The sequence below is a fragment of the Manis pentadactyla genome, chromosome 11 (assembly GCF_030020395.1).
Source record: "Manis pentadactyla isolate mManPen7 chromosome 11, mManPen7.hap1, whole genome shotgun sequence".
Lineage (NCBI taxonomy): Eukaryota > Metazoa > Chordata > Mammalia > Pholidota > Manidae > Manis > Manis pentadactyla.
Window position 1 is genome coordinate 66,367,659 of NC_080029.1, and position 27,753 is coordinate 66,395,411.

At 36.2% G+C, this 27,753-nt stretch overlaps 1 protein-coding gene across 5 annotated transcripts in view; it reads right to left on the reverse strand.

Annotated features, from left to right (window-relative positions):
• AKAP6 (A-kinase anchoring protein 6) overlaps nt 1-27,753 on the reverse strand; it is a 631,616-nt gene that overhangs the window by 185,821 nt on the left and 418,042 nt on the right. The window lies entirely within an intron of this gene.

A 27,753-nucleotide genomic window follows, 5' to 3' on the forward strand; every position in this document is an offset into this window, starting at 1 on the left:
TGATAGAAGGGAAGGAATGAAGCAGGAACAACAAGAATTACTTTACAAACTAATAATAACAATTTAGTTTTCAAAACAGAACTGAACAAGTGTGACTTTATGCTGTTCTTTTAAAAATTCAGCCTCCTAGGGTTCTAATAATCAGGGCCTATGGTTCAGGAATGCACAGTAGCACGCAGCTCAGTGCCTATATCCTCATTTCAAAGAGAATCATGCAAACTGACAACCACCCTGTCAAGAATCTCGACTTTGAGCTGCTAATGTAGAATAAAAATCAATATAAATTTTGATCATTTGATGAATATTTACTTCTTTCTTTGGTGTTTGGGGATTTTGAATTGAAAAGTGCTGAATCAAGTCATTTTATTTTTTTGTGTTTGTGCCAACACCAATTTACTGCCCTCCAGAAAGTTCCTGAACAAGATGTCTCAGGTGGTATGCATGTTGGTTTTTCCTGTCAATCACAACAGTGTGTCAATAGGGAACTGTAATCATTTTCCTTTCATACTCTTAGTGCTCCAAAAAGGAATATTTTGATTACTTCCCAGGAAAAGGTAAACTTTCTCATTTAGACACATTATTATAAGCCTGGGTATCTGTTGTTCTTGGCAATCAGCTGAGCCTAAATTGATATGATCTATTAAAAGTTAAACACTTTATCTTAGGCTCAAGGGTCATGTACAATAAACAGAGTTAACAAATGGGTCCCTCTACCAGCAGGATTCAGTATAACCCACAGACAAAGAGCTTTTATAGAAGCTGCCATCTTTTTCCATGCATTTTCTGGAAAATAACAAGAAAATACAACTGACTGCTCTAATCAGCAGAACAACTTCACAATAAAGAGACTTCACATTTTTATTATAAATGAAAAGAAAATGCACTATAGACAAATAACTCTTAAAAAATTTAGCAATTAAAATGTGATTCCAGTGTAAGGATAATTATATGAGTAGAACAGCATGCCACCATTTTTATTATGATACTTTGATATATATAACAAAAGCTTACTATTCGTGCAGAATGTTTCCATAGTGATTTTTAAAAGAATGGTCTTTCCCAATTTGAAGTAGACTAAACTAATTGCAAGCACCAAAAGCTATTATCATTGAAAAAAAAAAATCTCACATATGACATGTGGCAGAAGATTCAGTATCAGTATCGAGGGGACATTTTTTTTGGGTTCCTTATAAATCAAATAAAAATGGCAGCAGCTGCCTCTCCCAAGGATGATATAGTCCTGGACAATCACTAGATAATATGTAGACAGATGTTTTAAATAAAGTAAGTATTTAGATTGTTAGATACCTTGCTAGATATGAAGGCAATTATAGGATGTCTTTGTTAAATTACATTTTTCATTTTTGTGAGGGGGGAAAAAGAATTGTCCTGGAAACAGTACTGACAGGAAATGATCCTATATCTAAAACAGCTGGAGACTGTAGCTAATATAAATTCACTTGAAAATAAAAATGCCGTGTGCCTCTGGAGACATGCAGTAACATGCCATAAAAACAGATGAGAATTTTAAAGTATTTAAAAGGAGGGAAAATACATTTTACCTAGATATTATATTGATATGTGATTCACTGATAAATGAGAAATATTTGAAGATGAAGAAAAGAATGAAAATCAGAAGAGTCATTTGAAAATTTATAATAGATTAAAAAAATTTAAAACTGTATTAGTAGGAAATATCAAAATATTGTTCCAGGAAAACCCCTTTGTTTTTCAATATATTGGTTATTAATCAAATTACTAAAGTCATAATAAAAATGTAAAGGATGATAATTGTGTTTAATTGGGAAATTCTAACAGAAGCAAAGGTTGCTTACTGTAAGGCAAGAACCCTAAATGTTGAATAAGAATATTCCAGTAAATCTCAAAGTCATTGTAACAGCCTATATACAAAAGTTCCCTGTACTTTTGCCCACCCAGCCCCATCTCTACTCCTATTAGCTATTGAATTAGAAAGATATCTGATACATTAATTCATACCAAATACTTACAGGCATTAATATCTTAACATAGTACCTATCTTCAAGTTCATGAATTTCAATATTCTTCAATATTGAAATGCATGAATCTGTAAGATAATTTTAAGCCAGGCTATAGGTGAATATATATTTTTCACAGCATGGGTAAAGAAAGCCTGGAAAAGACCCCTAAGTCTTGGGTGTCCACCTCCCTCATCTGTGCCTAAGATTCAGTGTGGCCCCTTCAACTGGAAAGGAGATCCAACAGCAGGGAAGTGGGATGAGGAGAATAAAGGCAGAGAGAAGCACAAGGGTAAAAAGCTAGTGTGTGTATGAGTGTGAAGAACGGTTACCACAAGAGTGCCCAGAGAACCCAAAATGGGATGTTCTTTAAACAACTCTTGACTTAAACAAAATTCATTTGTACGTTGAAGTTGCAATATCCTCAAAAATTAAATTCTAGAACCCAAACTAAAACTCAAAACATATTTGCTATAGACTGAATGTTTGTGAGCCCCCACAATTCATATGTTGAGACCTACCCCCAGATGTGATGGTTAATACAATGAGGTAAAGCCTTTGGTAGGTGTTAGGTCATGTAGGTAGAGCCCTCACAAAAGGGATTACCACCATTACAGGACCCCAGACAGCTCTCTCACCCTCCTACCATGTGAGAACACTGTGAACTAGGGAGCATGCCCTTCCCAGACACTGAATCTGCCAGCATCTAGATCTCAGACTTCCCACCCTCTAGAACTATGAAAAATAAATTTCTGTTGTTTATAAACTACCCAGTCTATGGTATTCTGTTATAGAAGCCCAAACAGACTAAGACTATCAAAAAATTCTTCCCTCTTTCCCTCTTTTCCACAATTTCACCAAATATTAAAAGGAGCTACTGGGGTTATTTTCTGGTAGATCTGTGAAAATACACACAGACACACACACACACACACACCTCTGCAATGGTAATTCCAATGGATTCTCATTGTTGCTTAGAGTTTGTAAAGGTAGCTTATGGCTTAGTTGTTCCTGAAAATGCTCACTAGCTCATTGCTATTATACCTGAAGGAAAGTGGAAAAAAATACAAATACACATTTTTTTTTATCTTTGATGGCTTGATTCCTACTCATCAGTCATACCACTATTCTAAGTAAGGAATAGGTTAAACAAAACTTTAACACTCTGCTTTCTTCCTCAGTTTTGCTTACCTCAATTGTATCTTTCCTGCTCTTCCTTTAGGACCACAGTGAAAAAATGGACTATTGCTATCTCCTAAGTCAAAAGACTAATTGAGAAAGGATTCCTAAACATAGCTCTGTCCAAAGCACACAAATTTTAACAGATTGCTCCATTATTATTCCTTATTCCCCATAATTGACAATACAATGGTAGGTATTGGATACTTTAGTCAACATCTATTTAAAGAAACGATCTGAAGGGGTTAACATCCAAAATATTTAAAGAACTTACATGCCTCAACACCCAAAAAGCAAATAACCTGATTAACAAATGGGCAGAGGATATGAAGAGACACTTCTCCAAAGAAGAAATTCAGATGGCCAACAGACACATGAAAAGATGCTCTACATCACTAATCATCAGGGAAATGCAAATTAAAACCACAGTAAGATACCACCTCACACCAGTAAGGATGGCCAGCATCGAAAAGACTAAGAACAACAAATGCTGGTGAGGATGCGGAGAAGGGGGAACCCTCCTACACTGCTGGTGGGAATGTAAGCTAGCTCAACCATTGTGGAAAGCAATAGGGAGGTTCTTCAAAAAACTAAAAATAGAAATACCATTAGACCTGGGAATCCCACTCCTTGAAATTCACCCAAAGAATACAACTTCTCATATTCAAAAAGACATATGCACCCCTATGTTTATTGCAGCACTTTTTACAATAGCCAAGATATGGAAGCAACCTAAGTGTCCATCAGTAGATGAATGAATAAAGAAGATGTGGTACATATACACAATGGAATACTATTTAGCCATAAAAAAGAAACAAATCCTATCATTTGCAACAACATGGATGGAGCTAGAGGATATTAAGCTCAGTGAAATAAGCCAGGCAGAGAAATACAAGTGCCAAATGATTTCTCTCATTTGTGGAGTATAACAATGCAGCAAAACTGAAGGAACAAAATAGCAGCAGACTCAGAGACTCCAAGAAGGGACTAGTGGTTACCAAAGGGGAGGAGTGTGGGAGGGCAGGTGGGGAGGAAGAAGGGGATGGAGGGGTATTATGTTTAGTACACATAGTGTGAGGGATCACGGGGTAAACGGTGTAGCACAGAGAAGGCAAATAGTTAATCTGTGGCATCTTATTACATTGATGGACAGTGACTGTATTGGGGTATGGGTGGGGACGTGATAATATGGGTAAATGTAGTAACCACACTGTTTTTTCATGTGAAACCTTCGTAAGAGTGTATATCAATAATACCTTAAAAAAAAAAAAGGTGGGTTAGAAGCAAGGCCTCTTGCTATGAGGCCATCCTTTCTGAACCTCTTCTCAGTCAAAAAATAAATAAATAAAGGAAAGATCTGGCCTCAGCTTCAACTGATGTGTTGCTGACGTATCTCCTCTGTGCACCAGAGTCTTCTGTGGGCTGCCTTTCTAGCTCCCACTGTCCATCCCTCCTCCTGGGATGCTTCACCCTTGCCCACACTTTCCAACTGTATTAGGCTTCTTTAAATTTCTTGAATGAATCTAGTTTCCTCCAACCTTGGACATGCTATTACCTCTGCCTAGAATTTTCCTCCTTTCTTCTTCATATGGCTATCACCTTCATAACTTTTAGGTCTCAGTTTAAATGTTACTTCTTTCTCGGATCATCTCATCTAAGATAGGTTGCTTCTATTATTCTCTCTCTGGGGTCTTATTTATTTTCTTCCTAATTTGTACTATATCTTACAATTGTATTAATTTGACTGAATGATTTATTTTATTTTATTTTTTGCTTATTTGCATGCTTGCTTCTTCTGATCTGTACATGACTGAAATGTAAATTCCACAAGGGCAGGCACAGCATCATTCTCATTCATAATTATATAGCCAATGCCCAGAAAATTGTGTGTGTAATGCATTAATTAATTAATGGGTTGTTGAGTGAGGCTCATGAACAATCTCAGGAGCCTCGAAGGAGAGGTGATATCCTGGTAGAAAGGAGAGATCTCTGGCCACTGCTGACAAACACCTCATGTTGCCAAGCTGAGAGGTAAGATGTGAAGAGTGGCATTCAAAAGACTTCTGCAGTTGTGGTAGGATAAATACCATAAAAAGGGATGCTTTGACCAAGTTTCCTGAGATTCCTTCATCTTAAAAAATAGATTAGGAATGTTTAAGAATTGTAAACAAAAAAATTCCTAGGGACTATTATGCCTCTATGTTACACATTTTAATTAAAAGTGATAACATTTAATTTTAGCAGGTGTCTATGACACCTTAACCCTGGAGATAAGAGACTTAGTTAAGTTAAAACATAGGGACAAGATATCACATTCCAGGCCACAGAGCGAAGCAGAATTCTCGAAGTCATCGTAGGGAAGAAGAGCTGAACAACAGGTAACAGGATAGGAAAGTTCAAATCACAAGGATCCAGGGGAATATGAAAATGCTTAATATGTGGTCAAACCTCTTAAGATGACTTCACAGGGACTCCAAAACCCACCTAATTAAGTTGCCAACTATCAAAGGGGAGAGGAATGGAACAATATATTTTTGAAGTGCCAATAATTTTTCTTTTAATTTTATTTCTACCAGTTAGGATGGATGCCTGAGATATTTCATATCCTTAAACAGAATCTCTTCTGTGGATGACTGTCCACAGACGCACACACCCATTACAGACAAATATACTTGCAGATATTATTGGAGCTACTTTTCTTCACATAGAATGGCTTTAGACCCAACGCTTCAGAGTTCCTGTTTCTGATTTAACAATTTAGGCCCTCTACTATATCCAGGCTAGAAGAGTGATCCCTTGCAATTCTTGATGTAACAGCCTCTACTAGCTTGTGTCATCTTTCACATGATATGTTAAATTAAGCTGGGACACTAGATAACAAAAGTTATGATAAGTATCAAGAACAAGAGTAAGTAGCCTCAAAGTAAGAGCATCCAAAGCCTCATTTCAGCATGAGCTTCTATGCTTTGCTTTTTCAGCAGTTTTGTCTTTTCAAGTCATTTTACTTTTCTGCTATAGCTTATATAATCAAGTTGACCATGTAAGTTCATCTCTGGAAGTATAACTCTATCAAGATTTGGAGAAAGAACCAAGAAAGAAGTTCTGTGCTTAGAGAAAGGTATCTGAGCTACATGGAATTTCTCATAGTTACGGGCAGTAGAACCAATCGTATTACAAAGTGACATTAAGACTCTTCCGGTGATCTGCTGCTGCATGCAAGACACAGCCACAGGAGCAATGAGGGCCCTTGGATTCGAGGCCTCATACCCGCTACCAGGCAGCCTGTTCAATGCCCAACCTCCCAGCAGTGTGATTACATGTCCCCTTATGATGGCCTACATAAAAAGGGGCCTTTCTATGAGGCTTCCTGTGGCATATATTCAGTTACATCATTATTATGTTTAAAAATCAATAACAACAGAGGACCAAACCTTTTAGTGGTTGCCATTTTCTTTAGAATATAATTCACATGTCCTAGCACAGTATTTAAACACCACTCAGGGCTGGCTCCAAGTCCCTGTTCCCCTGTGTACTTTCTTTTCTGACAAATCGTAAACCTCACTTAAGCTCTCAACAGACTAAACCATGTCCTGCCAGGTATACAACTTTCCTACCTCTGCTTCCCAAGTTTTCCTCTTTCTGCAAATCCATATCCACACATTCCTCCAGGCTCAATAATTTCCCACCTCACCTGAATTCTCTGAACACATGATCTTTCCTCTCCAGTACAAAACATGTATCTCTTTTCACCTTCCTCTAACTTTTTGGATTTTAAGTTCCCCAAGAATAGGATATGAGCCAGATTTATTTTGATATCACAGGTTGCTAGCACATAGTAGACAAGTATTTGCTAAAATGAAGGAATGAGGCAAAGAGACAGTCTGATAAAGCTTTTCTCTATCTAAAAAGAGATGAAGATATTTTAAAAACCCTTGTAAAAGTTTGGGGTAGGAAAAGAATAAAGTAAGCCTGGGATATCTTCTTGTGACAGAAAGCACAGAAGCCCTAAGAAACATTTATCTTTTAATTTTATGATTTAATGATAGAGTTAAATTTTTAACTCTGTAATTTTATTGGACATTTAAAAACAACTATAAGCTTTTGTATTTTACACAATTAGATATTTGTATTTTATAGTTCTATTCCAAATAATCTGTTTTCCTATGAAACAAGTATTGATTTTGTCCTGTTACTTGAACTGGTATGCAAATTAACAGTTAATTAGATGTGGTAATCCCGGGTTAGTGAATTATCTAACTAGCTATCTCTCACCTATATCGGCTCACTACTCACTGGGTGCTTGGACAAATGCTTAAGTCATCATTGAAAATAATGTTCTGCTTGATGAGGAATCAGTTGCTAATAGGATATTGATAGATTTGGGAATAAGTTACATTTATATCTTATGGCTATGTGATTTCATATACATTTGATAGTTATAAAACCTTGTACTGTGCTCAGGTAAATCAGATATTACTATCCCCACTGAACAGATGCAGAAGCCAGATGTCAAATCAATTAATTTGTCCAAAGTCACATAGCCAACGACAGGAGAAAAACCAGGGGTTTCTGGCTCCAAGTCCAGTGCTTCTTCTCCTAATGATCTCAGGTATCCTCTTTAGCCAGCAACCCTGCAATAGTGATTTCCAAACCCTAGCCAGTTCCTGACGAAGGCAACTAAAACAGCTGGAGTGCAGTACGAAGTACCTGCATAAGGTATGCACATCAGTAATTTCCTGCAAGACTTAGTGGACCTTGTCCTGTGATTCTTGGACTCAATCAAAACTCTCCACTCCCTAACCTCCAGAAATGACACTGCTGATGTGACTTTGGTGGCTGTGCACCACTGCCACGTGCTCCTTGTCTGCACACTCTGATTACTGTGCCCTGGTATAGCTGGCCACTCGACCACCGTGTCACTCCTTCCCTTCACATCTCCTGGGTAAGGTGAGCAAGGAAGCTTCACTGTGAGGGACTTTTTCTTGCCAATCTGGATTGCTGATTCCCAGACAGTACCAATTTGTTGTCATTACCATGACGTACTGAGGGGGAGGCGTCCTGTGGTAATTCAGAAACTCAGGGCTGGGGAGGCAGCACATCTTGGACCTTTGCCCTTTATCCATCCCGTCTTCTTGCTACTCCTTTCCGGAGACACTATCCCTGCTCCCCTCAGATCTCCTGCGCCCTGCTTGCCTCTCTAGGGCTTCTGTGTCTGTGCTGCCCTGACGCAACAATACCTGCTCACTTTTGCCCCCTCCAGTCTCTGGCTCCTTGCTCTGTCCTCCCCCCTCCTCCTGCCTCTTGCTCTGTGGTTGGACTCCACCTGGCCTGCTCACAGCAATCCGCCCTTTCTAAAGAAGACATCTGGACACTAGATGCTCGGAAACTGAGATCAGACCCTGCTTACAGTAAGTTGTTTTCCTTCTTATTTTCATTTTATCTATATGCGCCTGGGGCCCAAGGGTAGGACAAACAGTCCAGTGGTTAAGAGGTTAACATTCCAGCTGGATGATGGAAGATGGGCCTAAGATTTATTGAAAGGCTGTACTTAGAGAACAGTCTGGTTTAATCCTCCCTATGTTAAGTAGATCAGGACAGCACTTGGGAAATTCGCCTATTCCCTGGCACCTACTCAGATCTCTTTTTCCTTTCCAACATGTGCATTCCAACAGGCTTCATGGAGTCATTAAGTACTCACCTGGTAACCTGTAAGATAATTTGCCCCAGTCACATAACAGGTATTAGTGGCTTTTGTCTCCCCCAAATTCTACCTATCAGCCTTACTGTTGTCCTTACTGTTCTGTAGGAAATAAGTTTCCCAAAATGAAATGTCACTCTCTCTACAGTGAATCTTCAAAGAGAGAGATTATGAAAAATTAGATGATCTTTGTGAGAAAGTGGGAGAGTAAGTAATGAGACACAGACAGTGAAGGACAAATGGCTGGAGTGAAAAAAAAAAGACAGAACAGAGAGACAGAAATAGCCAAAAGCTTTTTATATTTCATCTAGGTTCCAGAAAAGTCATGAGATAGTAAATCAAGAAATAGGAGTGGTGAATTGAGTCATTAAATAGTCCATCTTCCTCAATCCAGTTTCATTAGTGTTTCCATATTCTCTATGAACACCTAACCTTTCCATTTACCCTCAACATCCTATGTTTCAAATATTATTCATAATTTGGTAATGAATCAACTATCTTCCTAAAGTGGATTCCAGGTCCATGTGAGCCTCGCAGACACCTTTAAAAAGTTTGTTCTTATTTGCCACTTGGGGAAAAGACAATTAATTTTCTGTAATTTTTTAAAAATAATCTGTTCACCAGGCTCTTAAGTCACTTATTTTCAGAATTGTCATACATCTAAATAAAAACATAGTCCTCCAGCCAACTACTCCTTCTGCCACCAAAACATCGAAGTTTCTTTCAGGCTTTTTGAGTGACTACCTCACAATTAAGGGAAGCCCGGCACAACCATTAGGTTGTCACTTCCTACCAGATGTCTTCCAGCTGTTCATAATATCTTCCTGCTAATGCTTTGCCATCTGCCACCTTAATGGTGCCACAATGGGGAATGGATGCTTTGGTGACTTTGCTCTCTGAGTTGTAAAGACCTGGTCCATTGCCTCACCCTGGGAAAGTCTGTTCTGCATATTATATTTGTCACATTTCTTTCTTCTACTAACTAACCAACAGTGTGCCAGTTGTAACATGAAGTATGTGAGCTCTCACTATCACATCTAAACCTGCATTGCTCTTCATTAAGGGACCCATTCATAACTCATTTCATTATCTTATATCCTGCCTTCAGGACTACAGCTGACATCTTCTTGCCCAATCAATACTATTTCTTTTTGCCTTAAAAAATTTTTTAAACTAGCATGCCAACAGCACATTCAGGACAGTAAACTGTTATGTGCCTTTTGTGTTGTCTTGCCGGTTATAACTTACACATGGAAATCTAATGTTCATCTGATATTCTCTACAGCTGAATAAAGACAAATCCTAGCCCTCCGAGATCAACAACCAGTTAGAGTCGAAGTCTGCCAAGGAACAGCAGTAACTGTGCTGATTTCCAGGAGCTGTAATTCAGTGTGTGATGTATTTGTGTATACTTATTGAGGAGATTAGTGCTCCCTTCAATCATGTAGAGTAATAGAAACTTTTTCTGAAACCATGATTATACTAGATGTCAGAAAGGTTAGCACCATTAGCTCATAATCCTTTCTGAAGACCCAATGGGGACAGTTGTTACTGGGACTTCAGCAAACCTAACAGTAAGTTCAAGAGGATTGATATGCATACTAATTACAATGTACCTGTCCTCAGTTATCTATTTATACTTTCAATTCATTATTTTAATATTTGAGCCCACAACATGATAACCCCATATGTTATATTCCAAGATAAAACAAGCCTTCTATGGCTCTTTTAAATGAGTAGCTTATTTAAAGTATTTGTGCTTGTGGTCACAGCCAGATCTGCATGCAGAATGGTCAGATTATAAACCTGGGACTGAAAGAGGATATTAACATCACTGCTGCCAGCAGAAACACATGTCCTTCTCTGGTCTCATAATAGTGACTATTTTTAACCTTATTTTTTGAACTATATTTTATTTGAACAAGTAGCCTCTTCCCCATTCCAGCCCCTAGCTAACTGAAATTAACAAAAATACCAATCTTTTATTTGACAAAGCAATGAGATCTCAAACAGCAATTTCATGCTTTACTTGCAACCATTATTTATGTAGCAACAGGGCAACTGCCATGAGCTGAAAGTGAAAAGTTCACTGCTTTCCACTTTAGTCAATAAAGGTATTTACTTGTTTTGCAAAGGACACTTACAGAGTGTCTTCAACTTACAAAACATGTTAGCATCTTATCAGGTGTGCTGGCCCTTGTAAATGATGCAGACAAGGACTTCAAAGAGCTTCTAATTAGGAAGGGACCCAGACTGTAACAAGCAACTGTAATACAAGCTGGAATGGCACAAAAGAAGTAAAAGCAGCAAACAAGCAGCGGAAGCACACTGGGAATGGGAAAGCGCTTCATGGGAGAGGTGCTGCTTTCACTGGGCTTGGGGGATGAACAGACCAGTAGGCAAGAGATAAATGTAGTTAGGCTGAAAAAAAGTCTCTATAAATGAACCTACCAAACTCTGCCATACGTCAAATAATCACGGGTATTTTGCACCCCTAAGAGTGTTAAGTTTTCAATGCAGTTAATTGAAACCCTACTAGATGCAAATCAAAAGTTTCAGCCTTAATTGAGATATTTTGAAAATTGAACCCATTGCTTCAGGCAGGTGCTACATGAGATTCCATTAATATAGGTAATTAACATTAGCCTCTGCTTTAATTAACATGCACACTTTAATTAGCAAAGCATTAACCAACATTAAAAAATCTGATCTTCATGCATCACAAAAAACTGCAAAGTTATGACTACTATGTTATTTTTCTCCAAGGCTGTAAATCACAAAACAGCAATCATTTCTGAAGTACAAACCAAATTTAAAATATTAAACAGGGAGATATATACAATATGACTGAAAATTCCATCAAAATGAGAAAGACTGTTCTTTAGAAAATACACAGCCAATGGCTTTCACATTTTAAACATGAATTACATTATAATCTTTCAGTGATCATTCAGAGGGCAGAAAACTTTGGCTTGAAAAAATCCCCAAAGACCATCATTTTCCTTATATGTAATAAACAAAGGACTATAATAGAGTCAACATATCAACGTGACTATTTACCACCTAACCTCTTCTTCCATTTCCCAGGAACCAAAGAAAACATCAGTCATAATGCCATTTAATATGTGAGGTCTCAAATTAGCAAAAATTCATGTTAAAAACAGTCTGTATTCCTTGCTCTATCTTAAAGACTCAAATGTGTTAGAACAGTTCTTTATTGTGAACTGCCATGTGCCAAACCCCCAACACTTAATTATTAAGGATGCATTTTTGGTAAACATCAAATTGACTTTCATGTTATTTCTTTACTATGATCAACTAGATGTGCTAATTTTAAGTACTATTAATGTTCTGTATATTACCTATTTTTTATCATTTTAATGAAAATAGCTTCATCATTATATGGAGTAAGTGGTATCCATGTAGCATACCATTGTATTCGTTTGTCCCAAGACATGCTAAAATTTTAGTAAAAAACATTGCTAGCCTTTCAAAACATACAATAACAGAAAAAAAGATCACATCCTAATTAAACATTAAGAAACACATTCATAATACTGCATAAAATTAAAATGACTAAGTCCTTACTTCCTCCTACTGTGTGTAAGGCAGTATTTTAGGCACAGAGAAATCCCAATGATCATGACAAAAAGTGTTCCGCATGAGTTTACATTCAAATCTGAAATTGAAAATACCAGAAATCACAGCTATTGTAATAAATGTTGATGCAATGAGAGAGAAGAGCCAGCGGGCTGAACTCAGATTTGTGGGCTCACTTGCTGTTTTAAGCTTGTTCCCAATGACATCAGAGAGTTGGGCTTCTCATCTGTTCTCACCACCAGCCACTTCACCACAGTCTACAAAGTCGCTCAGTATCTTTTCCCTTTACTCTTTGAGCTCCTTTTCAGCAGACAAACTGGGAAATAAATGTCTCTTGGAGACATCTTGCAGAACTGTTCTCCAAGCTGTTACAATGAGTGCCTCGGCCCTTTCTCCTATTGCAAATCAGGGCCCGGCTCTTGGAGGCCATGTGGAGGCATTCATCCTGCGTTAGTGTTGAGCACAATGCCTTGGAAATAGGTGCCAGGGCACCACTCAGTTCTGTGTAAATAAATTTGAGGAGGCTTTATCAAGTTATTCTCTACTCTGAAGATTATATTATCACCAATTTCTTTATATATGGTTACCATATATCATTATTTCCAATGCTCTGCCATTCAATTCACTTGGACTTTCATACAGGAAAAGTACAAGTGGAAAAGACAGACAGAAGCACAGAACCCTGATTTAGAAATGTGTTACAAACCTCAGACATACCTCCTGGTTTTAAGTTCCAAGGACCTTCCTTAGAGAAGTCCTTCAGTGATGCAAGAGTGGACCCATTCCATCAAGCATTGAGCCATTTGTTTAAATGCATATAAATATTTAAGACAGATGCCTAAGAGTGACAGATTTAACATATGTTGACTTTCCTTAGATTTCTGATTATACTCTGCATAACATGATCACCATAAATCTAGGAAAATATATGTAAATCTAGGCCCAACTCACCTACTTGACAAAAAGGTTAGGCTAACAAAAAAGGTTTTTTCCAGTCTAACATCAATTTCCTTTTTCAGTCTTATCTCCTATTACTTTCCACACAATCCTCTTCCCCAGGCCATTTCTCTATTCATCACTGGCTCCTAAATAAGTGCTTACACCTGAGTCTGCAAGCAACATTTCTCCTATATGAAACACAATCTCTAATCTGCTCTCTTAGATAAAGCTCAGAAGTCCTTTAAGGCCCAACACAAAACCTCTTTCATCCCCCCAGTTACAACCTTTACTTCCACTATGTATCATTGACCACCTTGCACTGGTAGAGAACTATCTGCTCAGGTGTGTAAGTCTTAAATTCCTAACTAAATCATGAGCTCTTTAAGAATTTACTCACCCATCAAAGTTACTTGAAAACTTGATATTGACACAAAGATTTACTGTGGGTGGGGGGATGACAGGATTGGAAAGGGAGTCAAAAGGTACAAACTGCTAGTTATAAGACAACTAAGTCCTGGGGATGTAATATACAACACTAAAAGTTTTCATCACAAAGGGAAACAATGTGTAACTATGTAAAGTAACAGATGTTAATTACTCTTATTGTAGTAATCATTTTGCAATATATACATATATCAAATAACTATGTACACTTTAACTTATACAATATTATATGTCAATTTTATCTCCATAAAACTGGGAAAAAAGGAGTAACTTACAAATCAAATAAATAAATAAAAGATTTACTAAAAGTTCCAATAATAGATTTTTCAAATATGCTATAGAATTTAGCCCTAAATTTGAGTTATTATTAACATCTTTCACCTACAATCCAACTGAGAACCAGATATAGATTCACATAGTTCACAGATGTCACCAAGGTAGAAGGATAATAGTAGAATGTTAGTGACTATGTAAACACTGAGGGAAAAGAAGTTCAGTTGGCAGATTCATAGGCTGGTACACTTAGAGTTGGCTTCAGTTTTTTTTATAATATTCAATTTCCAAACAAAGGTTCAGAATAATAGTTACTGCTAAGGAAAACTGCCCAAAAAGTGTAAAGCACTATATTATCTACCTCTAACTCTGAGCATTACTGAGGCTTTTGTTATGTTGGGGAGGAAAGTTCTCCCCTTCTTCCTTTCTAGGTTTTTGGGCTAGTCTAATTAAATTGACATGAGACAGATGAATAGAAGAAAAACAAATTCAGTTATATATGTATGGAGCCCCACAAAGGCAGCCAGGCTACTGAAGCTCATGTACCATCCTGAGCTAAGGAGAAGTGGGTAGGAGTCTGGGGCTCCAAAGAGGAGGAAAACAATTCACAGCAAGAGGAGAAGAGTGAAAGTTAGGTAAGATAAGTCTGTGATATAAAAAGTTATCTCGGGTAATTGTGCTCTTCCCAGTACAGGTCCCCTGTCTAAATTATTTTAGGCATGTAAGGAAGAGGTAAAAAGTTTTTCCTGAGTCTGCTGGGTTTTAATTACCTTCAGCTCAATGCAATCAACATACCGAAGTAGCTCATTTGGAGTGGTGTATTCTGCTCCTTCTTAGTTGCAGGGACTTACAGGGTAGTAGGGTACCCAGATATACAATATTACACAATCCTCCAAGTGTCACTCTATTTACTCTCCCTCAAAAGTAACCCAGGAATACCAGTATTATCTAAACTAGAAATAACCGCAAGACAAATAGGAAAGAGAGTAAAAATACAAAATCTGATTACTTCTGCATGGCATAATTTAATATAGCACTATCACCCTGACTTGTAAAACTATATGTTACCTTGTATTTATACCCCACACATTTTTGAATGATTGAAAATTACTTTAGGGAACAATTTTTACTTTTACTGCCTGTGTTTTTCCTTCCCCTTCTTTCTTCTTCTCTCCTATCTTTTCCATTTTCTCTCAAAAATAAAAAAAATATTTGAATGAATAGGGGTTATGTATTAAGTGAATAGTATAATCAGGATAGGAGATAACTGATGAGAAAAGAAAAGGTGATAATAAAATCTCTCTTCCAATTACAGCTTTCAATTCTCTTTCTCTGTCACTCTCCCTTTCTCTCTCTTTAAAGACTGAACTTACATTGTTCAGGTAAAGAGTAGGTTATTCCATGGGAAAAATGGAGGAATCGGTGGGATATTTTGGCTTTTCAAGGCATTTGTAATGATCTTCCAAAAACCAAGAACCACCAGCGAGTGTTTTACAATACATGAAATAAATTGAAACTTAAATTCTGTTCTTAATTGGACATTAAATAGCCAGCTTTATGGTAAAACCATACTGATTTTTATGCTTACCAATTCATATAATATTTTGTTATAAAAAAGGCCTTATATCTTAATTCAAATTAAATTATTCAAACAAAATTCTTTTCTCTGAGAGAGTAAGCTCTGCCACAGTCAACTGTTTCTTAATCTGCAGCATATTCATGCTTTTCCTGAGTTATTTCCTTTTTGGTATCAATTTACCTATTGATACAGTATTTCTACTGATGAATTTTTTTAATTCAACTCGTCTGTTTCTGTTTTCTTCATCAGAATATTTTACAGTCAAAAGTATTAAGATTGTGATTGCAAATCCTACATACATCATTCTGTGAATATATAGAAGTCCTTGGAATATGATTCTTTTGTATCTTCATATATTGTGTAAACATAGCTGCTTAGTAGTATTTCTATTTGTGTACAAGGCATCTTCCTAAAAGACTATCAGTATGGTATGTCTCAATCTTAACTAGCAAGCCCACAGAATTGTGTGTTTTGTTTTGATTTAATTGGTTTGTTGCATTTGTGATTGGATTCTTCTCAATTCACTTTCTCACAGAGGAGAAAACTCTCATTTTAGTCAATGCCATTTCATTCCATGACAGAACATCCCCTAGGGTAGCCCTTAGGGTATGAAAAATATGCTGTGGGACCGTGTCAGGAAAACAAGACCCAGAATGTCAGTGCTGCAGGCTTCAGAGTCCAACTCTTGTGAAACTAGAGTTTGTAATGGCTTCACAAAGTCCCCAAGCCACTTGCGAATGACATACCAATATTAAATTGAGCGTGACATTTTTTGAAAGAGGAAATTACACAGCAGATATATAGCTGCTAAAAATTATGGGCCGTTTATAGGGCAAAGTCTGATTTTTAATAATGATCTAAAATAATGGCTTTAAGTTTGAGCAATTAGTAAGAGTTTAAGGTACAATGGTTTCAAATTAGATTTGTGCACATGGCAGAAGAGCCCAAATGGTCCGAGACATGGATCTTCTGATTTGCTACTATGAGTATATACAGTTTAATAGGCAGAAATCTGGAAATTGCTACTCATTCAATTTGTGAGAATATGAAATGATAAAAATCAACTACTGTGTTTTTCTGTTGAACATATGAATTCATGACCATAAACAAAAATATTTTGTTTTTTCTAGTTTTGCTAATGTAGAAACTGGAGAAAACAAGTGAACAAATACAAAATTGTTACTTAATATTTAGCAATTACACTACGTTCTTCAAGATTAATACCACTGCCATTTTACAGATGAGGAAATTGATATACAAATCTTATTCATAGACTAATAAAAGGAAAAGGAGGGAAAAAATGGCTAAACATGATAAAACTTTCAAAGGTAGAATACCTAAATTGAGGCCAAACACATACCAATTAACAGAGTGACTCTTCTGCACTTTAAGTGTTAGGACACACAGAGCTGTATGGGAGTAAGTCAGTAAAGGATTTAAAAATCAGAGATGTGCATTCAGAGAGAGGAATGCACAGAATACCAAGCATGGAGAAAAGTGAACAAGCTCAGAGGAGTTCGGGTGCAGCTTGAATGGAGTTTTCTTGACTAGAAATAAAAAATTAATTTGGCTGGAAGTATTTTTAAAGAAAAGGCAAAAAACCTTGGATTTGATCCAACAGGGAGTGATCAAAATGCATGGAATTGTTTGTATTTTATAGGGATGAAGAAGCAAAAGAATGTTTGAAAATAACCAGCTCCATGATATTCTAGGTTTCTAAGAGGAGGAAAGAAAATCAGGTAAGAGGCTGGTAGAGTGATCCAGACAGAAATAGATTAAGGCCGAGGCTACTGTGCAGCTGGGAAATAAGAAAGCATGCTTCCAAGAGGCCTTGTTAAGGAAGATTCAGCAGGACTCGGTGGTTGATTCTCATTTAGGAAATAAAGCAGAGAACAGTGAGAATGGGTTGTTGTGCCTATTGCTGAGGATCCCGGCATGCACTGGCAGGGAAATGACAGGTAAGATGGAAAAGGAGAAAGAGATACATTTCATTATTATGGAAAGTTTTAGGTATGAACAACATACAAAACTGGCAATCTTCTATAGTCAATTGAAGATGGAACTGTAGGCTGCAAAGTAGGCAGACTTTGAACTGAAGATGTAAATCTGAGCACCATTGCTTATGAGAGTGGTTGAAATCACCCTAAATGATAAGACTCTTAAGAGAATATGTATATGGAGAAAACACCTAGAGTGGGCTTAAAGACAGTCAAATGGTGGTGGAGGGGGAAAGAGTAGTCAATAAAAAATGAATCTAAGAAGTAAATAGACCAAAAAGAAACTACAGTGACTTGTGAATAATCTCTATAGGAAGCAGATCTTCCACAGTACACGAAGTTACAATTAACCCCACACAGCACTGACTAAACTATCCGCAACAATTCTATGCCATACCACCACCACGATGACAAAGAGCCATTCAAACAGTTTAGAAAGAGTGATGAACCCATTAAACCCATGATCCTTGGCCGCTATGATGCATACAATAGACATGGGCACCTTGCTTAAAGGACAGAAAGTGGTTGGAAATGTGGAGAAGTAGACAAGACAGACATTGCATAGTTTTCAGTGGACAATTGGGCACCCAGGGTGGAAGCCATTAAAATATGTTAAAAAGCAAAGAGGCTACAGAGCAAATTGCTATGAAAGAGCATCAAATAACCTACACAAGTGCCAAAGCCCAGCCCTCTGTGTCCTTACACATACATCCCTGATTGTTTCTATGTATTCTAATCAAAGTTGAAATAATTAGGTATCAAGAATAACATTTTCCTTTTTACACATCTCACTTTATGGCTCAGCAAAATTTATAATCTTTGGTAAGTTACAAGGATTACATTTTTCTTCTTGAAGTCTAAATTATCATATTTATTCTTTTTATTTTGCTTTTTTAAATTGAGGTATCATTGATATACAATTTTATATTAGTTTTACATATACAACACAGTGGTTCAACAGTTACCCACCCATTATTAAATCCTTACCCTCTCTAGTGCAGTTACTATCTGTGAACATAGGAGGATGTTACAGAATCATTTGGTATATTCTCCATGCAGTACTACCATCCCCATGACCAACTTATATTACAACTGAGATTTTTGTGCTCTTTTATCCCCCTCACTCTTCCTATCTACCCCAACTCCCCCCCCCCCATGGTAACCATTCAGTGTCTGTGAGTCTACTGCTATTTTGTTCAGTTTAGCTTTGTTTTTATATTCCACAAATAAGTGAAATCATTTGGTATTTGTCTTTCTCCATCTGGTTTATTTCACTGAGCATAATACCCTCTAGATCCATCCATGTTTTTGCAATGGCAGGATTTGTTTTCTTTTTATGACTGAATAATATTCCATTGTATATACATACCACCTCTTCTTTATTCATTCATCTACTGAAAGACAATTACATTGCTTCCACATATTGGCTATTCAAAAAAATGCAGCAATAATCATAGGGGTGCATATATCTTCTTGAATCAGGGATTTGTTTTCTTCAGATAAATTCCTAGAAGTGGAATTACTGGGTCAAATGATATTTCTATTTTATTTTGAGGAACCTCAATACTGCTTTCCACAGTGGTTACACCAATTTACATTCCTACCAACAGTGCAGCAGGGTTCCTATTTCTCTTCATCCTTGCCAACACTTGTTACTTTTTGTCTTTTGGATAGTGGGCATTCTAACAGGTATGAGATGATACCTCATGCATTTCCCTGATGATTAACAATGTGGAACATCTTTTCATGTGTCCTTTAGCCATCAATATTTCTTCTTTGCAGAAAAGTCTCTTTGGGTCCTTCAGCCATTTTTTAATTGGATTATTTGTTTTTTTGGTGTCAAAGCTTATGATCTCTTTAAATATGTTGGATGTTAACCCCTTATCAGATAAATCATTTACAAATATATTCTCCCATACTGTAGGATGCCTTTTTGTTCTGCTGATGGTGTCCTTTGCTGTATAGAAGATTTTCAGTTGATGTAGTCTCACTGTTCATTTTTTATTTTGTTTCCCTTGCCCAAGGAGATGTGTCCAGGAAAAAACTGCTCATACTTATGTTCAAGAGATTTTTGCCTGTTTTATTCTAAGAGTTTTATGGTTTCATGTCTTAGATTCAGGTCTTTGATCCATTTCAAGTTTAATTTTCTATATGGAGTTAGACAGTAGTCCACTTTCATTCTCTTGCATGTAGCTGTCCAATTTTGCCAATACCATTTATTGAAGAGGCTGTCTTTTCCCCATTGTATATTCATGGCTCCTTCATCAGACAATAATTGACCACATATGCTTGGGTTTATATCTGGGCTCTCTTTTCTGTTCCATTGATCTGTGGATCTGTTCTTGTGCCAGTACCATACTGTTTTGATTACTGTAGCTTTGTAGTAGAGCTTGAAGTCAGGGAGCATAGTACTCCCAGCTTTGTTCTCTCTCTAGATTCCTTTGGCTATTCAGAGTCTTTTGTAGTTCCATATGAATTTTAAAACTATTTGTTCTAGTTCATTGAAAAATGCTGTTGGTATTTTGATAGGGATTGCATTGAATCTGTAAATTGCTTTGAGAGCATGGCCATTTTGACAAAGGGATTACATTTTAAATAATATAAAAGAAAGGAAAAAGAGCTCTTGGGACTATCTAGTCTAAACCAGCCTTTCTAGTAGTTTATGTTATTTTCTCAAAGTATTAAAAATCTATGTACAGACTGGATGAATGCAAAACAGGGCTGCTAATTCTCCTTTTATGATTACTATATCTTCACAGGGAACCTTGGTCTGAATAAAATACGGATTAGCTAGAAATTTATTTTTCTCTTTTAAGTGATGTGGGATTTTGTAAATTAGTTGTACTTAGCATTTAGAAGTTAGAATGGATCACCAGTGTGTCTTTAAAAGGCAAACTACTATAAGGTGTGCTTTTTGGATGGCACACTGCTAAGTTGCCTCAGGATGAAATACCATGGACTAAACTGCATGTAATTGTTTGCATTGTGCACAACTATAACATTTAGGGAGTTTTATTTTAGAAAAGAATGAGACCTCAGTACCAAGTTGCTTTTTTTAACTCTGAAATATATGGCTAGGAGACAAACTAAAATCTACAAAATTAAAATAAAATCCAAAACCCTAGATAATTAATTCTTTGTTAAACATCTTTGTTAAAGAAAGAAAGCCTTCTTAGGCTTTACTTTAAAAAGTAATCTATATAAAATGGAGCAGTGTGTATTGCTTAGAAAAATCCTGTCTCCATTAAAGACAAGGAACTTTCCTCTGTAACACACTTACATACTTTCTGCGTTCTCTTCATTTGTCAAACTGACTTAAAATCATTCACCAAACCAATTTGTAAATCTAGCTTAGTGACCAACCAGCTCTTACTTTTTAATGTTATTCTTATGAAATCCAGGTCATTTCAAAAAGGGATTATATAAAATTTACCATAAATTATTTTAAGTGGTTTTTTTTTACTATAGCTTGTTTAGTATTTGCATCCTAAATTTAAACTTCTGAAACTTATATTTAATTAACTCATATTTAAAAAGAAATAATGCGTAAGACTTGCAGTAAGAAAAAAACAAATGTCCTTTTAACTTATAAGTATAAACACAAAACAAAAATAAAATTACATTGGAGTCTATTGTAGCTTTTCAGTTCATGCCTTAGGAATATAAAGGTATTTATAGAAATTTCATGCAAACTTTGTAGCACAATTAGATGTAAAGTAAGTTTTAACATGTATTTCTCCTGCCAATTGGCATACATAATAGAAAAATGGTAGAGAATAGGTTAAACAGTCTAAAAGGATTTTAACCTTAAATTTGACAGAAGTTAAATGGCTGTGACATTGGGTTCTTCTGCTTTATTCCAGCTAGTAATCCACCCTCAAAGTTCCTGTCAGGTAAATGACCTTGTATTTCATTAACTGATAATTAAATGGATTTATTCCACTAACGGTTTTAATTAAAATGCTAGAAATATTGATTACCCCTCTCATCCTTATTCCCCCAGATGAAAAAAAAGGTTTTAGGAATGTTTATTTAGAGAAGACAGAGAATTAAATTAGATTGAATCTCTATGAGACCCGAAGACTGGTTCTTTCATTTCTGCTGCTCAAGCAGAAAAAGGTTTCAATTTTTTGATGTTTGATTAATTATTTTGAAATCCATTTATGCTTACCTTGGTGTTTAATTAAAAATGTCATTTTTAGCATAATTAAATTGGCTATCTGTGGAAGACTAACTTCAAACTTATATTTTAAAAATGCAATGCCTTTTTTTGGTAAAAGAAACTTTTTAGTTATTTGCTTTTTCAGTAGAGCTACTACCTCATGAATGAAAAACTAAGGAGAGCTGGAGCTTAATTGGATTTCCTACATTTGAATATTAGGCCACATATGCTTATGACTAGTCTAGGTTTATTTGGCTGTACTCTTTAATCCATTAGTGATTCATTCATTCTAACAAATACTGAGTATGCTTTTCCAAACGTGTTGGATTTCATAGTGTTTACACTGACAAAATGTACCTCATAAAAGCTGTCTTCAGCATGCCTAGGTGCTTTTCTACAACACTGATTCAAATAAGTTAAGATACAGTTAGTTCTGTCACAGCACATCCAGGCAGTTGGAACTGTTTTTTTGCTAAATATCAGACCTGATAATGACAGAATGGGAAGTGCAATAAACAGGAAAGGAAGACCCAATCCTTTTTGCTTAGTGGACACTTGACCAAAAAGGAATGCACTCATATGTGCACCTCAAAAAAAAAAGCAATTCTAAAAATGATCACCATTATTATTTATCAAACAGTGATAATTTCTACATATAGTAATAGCAAATAGTAATTCATAAGAACAGCACAACCAGAGAAGGAACTAATGGAAACCAAATCTTACTCAAAAATGAGATATGTTGTTGTAGCTTTTAAACCACAGCCAGCTCAAATCAACACATTTTCTAAAATGTATGTTTTTTAAACAACTCCTTCTAAATTCTCCTCTAGCTAAGTTTGGGACTTAATACATAGTTCTGGCTTCCTGAAGTCACAGAAATAAGAATACATGCAATTCTCAAGCCCAAGACTATTGAGGCTGCAAGAAGTGGTGGTGGCCATTTACGTTATTTTAAATGAAGTAACAATAAAGGGAAAAATAATGATCTGAAGACCCTAAGTAAATTCTTATTCTTGTATACTTCCATAAATTAAAATATGGAGATCTGGGTTATTGGTTTTTTTTAATAGCTTAAAGGTATATCTTTTCAGGGGATATTTAATATACTTTCTTTTTTATAGAGAAAGGCAAGTAGAGTCATGTTGATAATTCTTTGAATTCTTCAATTAGTTCCAGAAAGGCTTTTGAATATATTTGTGCTCTGAAAAATAGGATAATTCATAGCACTTGGCAGGATTCATGGTGGCCCAAAACCCCATACACATGAAGTTCTGAGTTCAACTGCTAAAAAGAATAGTAACTTTTATCACTCATATTCCTAAGTTACACTAGTAGTGCCAACATCTATTGGCTAGGTTTCAGCAATCTAATTTCAACTGTGTGAATTTTCCCAAAGATTGTCACAAATCATTGATGTACCTTCATCCTGTCTTATTTTCAGAAGGAAATCTTGGCTAAAGCTTTTACCAGCCAGCTTCCTTCAAAGAGTGAGGATGCCACTTAAAGACTGGTCAGGCTTTCTGAGCAAAAGGTAAGGAAAAAAGGGCTGTGCATTTTCACTGGCAAATCTGGGACCACAAAAAAGTGAAAGTAAGAAGGATTCTCAGGGCCTATTTTTCTTACCAATAAAAGGAAACATATTTGGTCATATACCTCAGTTTTCTCATCTAGCAAATGTGAAAAATGCCTAAGGGGAAGGGTCACTCCTTCCAGAAAGCACTGACATCTGTGGATGTGAAGACCAATGAACACCATTTGCAAAATGATATCTGCATCAGCAGCTCAAATTTGCATAGAAGAACAAAGAGAGAGAAGGGAAGTTGGCCTGAGTTCTTATTCTTGAAAAATGTTACGTTTCATGTTCATAATAATAGAAGCAGAGTTTTTCATAATACCTACCATTTCTGCTATTTTACACAACAACTACTTATCAAGATTACTGATACTCATAGCACATACACCTACTTTCTTGACTAATGTTTTGGGTGACAATGACTTGATATGCCCTCATATACATATGGCAATATTTTTAAGTTACCAATATAGTTTTAGTGTCTTTCCACAAATTTCAAGAAACTAACCAAAATGAATAACTTATTTTTATCATTAATATGTGACATATTTTAACCTGTCTACATACAAAAGTAGTGCTGTTAACAACTGCAACTTTCTTCAAGTATGCTATGAATCACTGTACTCCGTTTCCCTTTTTTCATGCACCATAGCCACTATATTACCTTCAGCGGTTTTGCTAGATTTCAGTGAAGATGGAACTACAGGGCACACATTAGAATTTTATATCAGTTCAAGAAGGGGAGAGAAGAAAGACATATGAAGCCAGAATGACATTCATTGAAGGTTCCCTAGGGAAGGTAACACATGTTTTTGTCTCTCACCTGCTAGGCATGCTAAATCAGTGCAATGATAAGCTAATTTATGAAATATATTTCATTGAAACCAGGACATCTTTACTGTTGCTAGTTCAGCCATTAGAATTTCAGAAATCATGGCAGTCTAATTTTTTTAATGTAGAAGACTTGAATTTTCTGAAATAATGCTCATGGTAGATCTTTTATGCAGGTTCAGATTTCTAATTTCTCCCTGAAACTTGTCATAGCAGTGTTAAATGCCATTTCTCTACAGTGTCAAAGTGATTAGGGTTTTGGAAATCCAAATATATATAAATATATCTATTATCTAGTATTATATGTGTTCTCAGATGTACAACTGCTATGTAGCTATTTAAATGATCCTTTACAACACTTTGCAACTCAAATGTTCAAACTTGGCTTCTTTCCTGCTTTTTCAAGACCTATTTGGACCCATTTTTCTTCAGAACTATGACTTTAACAAAGCTTTTAGGCAATCACAAGCAGAAGATGACAGAGATGATTCCAGAGGTATGTGCTTCAATGTTTCCAGGTGGGCACCATTACACTACAATGCTGTCAGGGTACACCCTGAAATCAATCCTGTTTTGTTAGCAATAGGACAGTTTTTCATATAATCAATGTCTTCTCCAAGGAATGGTAAATTAAGTGTGTATCAAATTAAAGGCATCTAAGCATAAAATTAAAGTCAAAACAAGAATTTCCCATTAAAAAGTGCTATTCAGCCTTGTGTGATATTTTTTGAAGACTCCTCCCTGCCATACTCTGATCCTCCTACCAGGTTCCCAAGAATGATGTATAAACAGTGTCTGCCTCCATTACTATCTATCCCCCTGCTCCTCTTGCCAGAGGTACTGGAAGCTGCACAGTCCTGTGTGTGGCATGGGAGCTTACTGACACAGGAGTGAGCTCCTCTGTCACCCGTACTAGACAGTGCCACCAAGAAGTATACAAGGTAGGAGGAGGCCGGTCATAAAAAAGATTGTCTGTTTACCCACAAATATTTTGTCAATCATCAATAATGGGAAACGAGAAGCAGCAAACATTACTGATAGCTTAATGACATTTAAATGAAATATTCAAGATTGAAAATGTGCTCAGTGCTCCTCTTTTACGTGTGCATGTTTTAGGATGAAATAGTTTCCCCTGATACTCTGTAGACAAATGAATAACTGGCTTTTTATTTAATGGCTTTATTTTCCTGTGCAGAAAGTCAGAATTTAAATAGAGTCTAATCTTTCAAGATTAGGTCAATGTCAAAAGTAAATATTCGTCCAGCTAAGTAACATATCGATGCATGTTTTACAGCAAATATGGTACAAGATTTAGGTTTGTCACAGAAATAAATCTGTAACTGAGAGTTGACTAGTTTGTAACTTTTGTGCTTGAATGATCCACTGATTATAGTAAACATACTTGTTAGTCTGTGAAAGACCAGAAGCATCATAGCATGGCAGCTTTTTAGAAAAAAGGAGGTCTCTTGACAAAGAGAGAAGGGAATTTGATTGGGTAATCATAAGAACTTCTGAGCTCTCTGTGTAAGGAACTGGAAAAAAGTAAAGGCTAAAAAATACTTTATATATTTAGGGAAACAAATATTTAAGTATGTGAGAGTTCATTAGTAGAGAGAATGGAGAAAAAGAAAACAGGGGCAGACAGAAACAGAGAAGCTGTGGGATTAAAAAATATTTGGTCCCCCAGATACAACATAGAACTAAAGCTATTCAAGGCCTTGTTATATAGAGAGACTTTGTGCCATTTTACAGCAATAGCAAAAAATTTTTCGAATACCTGAAACCCTTTTTACTTCCTAGGCCAGTAGAACTCTTGGGAACATCCTGAAAACAACCCCCCTTGGGCAGTCTCTACAGAGAGATCAAATGAACGTCTCAAGAAACCAGCACTGTGTTAGAATTTCTTTGCTCCTAGGTCACCAGATAAAACTGAGCCAGGTTAGAAATTACTGACAGCCTTCCACTCTGATGCTGGCCTAGAAACCTTGATAGTAGGGAAAGATGACCTTCACAGAAAAAGCCACTTCTCTGGACATTACCTGACAGTCTGTGGAGGACAGCAACTTCCCATTTCTACCACCTCTTCCAGTTCCTGAAGTGCGATCCCATCTCCATCTGGACTGAGATCTGTGTGCATTTTGTCCTTACAATGCCTCTGTATCATTCTTTGGCAAATACAAGATCACCAAACTAAATCAGACCATTTAACATCAAATGATATGTTGGAAATGGTCTACTCCAGCAACCATGTCATCCTCAAGGGTCTGCAACTAAGTAGCTTTCATAGGTCAGAATTATGTGCTCTGTGTGTGTGTGTGTGTGTGTATGTATATACACATATATAAAAATAAGATTTATATATATATATAAATCTTCCTTATATATTTATATATACATATTCCATATATATATGAGCATCTATTAATATTAGTATTAATATTTCATATGCCAGGTAAATATATCTATGAGAAACAGAAAGAGGTGAATAACCAAACTCAGTCTTATAAACATATTTAAGCCTATGGATTGAATCCTACCTGAAGATAAAGAACAATGAATTTTTCATTTCTATTGGAGTCAGCCCTGGTCTGGGCAGAGAACCAAGACTAAGTATCACGTTCATTACAGCTTACATGTCCATTTACATAAAGGACATGTCTCTTGTCTTTGTTTCCCCTTGATGACACATAGTTGGCACAAAGCAACACAGTAACTCTTCAACAGTACAAATGTTTTTTTAAAAAAGGAAACATGTTCATGGATCAGAAGGAAGAAAAAGAGGAAAGGAGAAAAGGAGGAGATAAAAATCAAATGCAGGAAGAAAGCAAAGAAGGAAAGAAAAAGAAAAAAGGGAGGCAAGAAGGAAACACCTTTCTCACCATGTGCTTCCTAGTGGATGGGTTTTAACATTGATTCCTATCTTCTACTTTCAGGACTAGAAGATTTCAAATATCCATTAGGACAACACAATGGTCAGAGAGCACCTTTCAAGAGATCAAGAGCATTAATCTTCCTTATTATATTTGTTTCAGAACTATACTGAACGGTACACATTTGGTGAAATTATACCAGTAAGTCTCGATTTATCCTCTTATGTTATCATGAAGACTATTCCCTTAATGGGAAAATTCTAATACTATGTGAGCTTTAATTGTATTGCCATTTTCATTGTCATATTGTATTCCCATGGAGTAGTCTTAACACTGATATAGTATAACTGCCATTTCTTATATAAATTTATACACACAGAAGCATACACATTTAATGGGATTTATCTGAGTAACACTAATAGGTAATCACATATGTAAACTTTTGTGCATCAAAATGAAAATATACCTCTACATATTCTCAAATAAGGTTTCTTAGGGGTTCATTTAATGTTCGTGGGGAATTCATTTGTATTTGTAACCAATTCTAATCATCTGAAGGTCACAGCATTTGGAATATTTTTTAAAGGCTCCTTTCTATAGTGAATGAA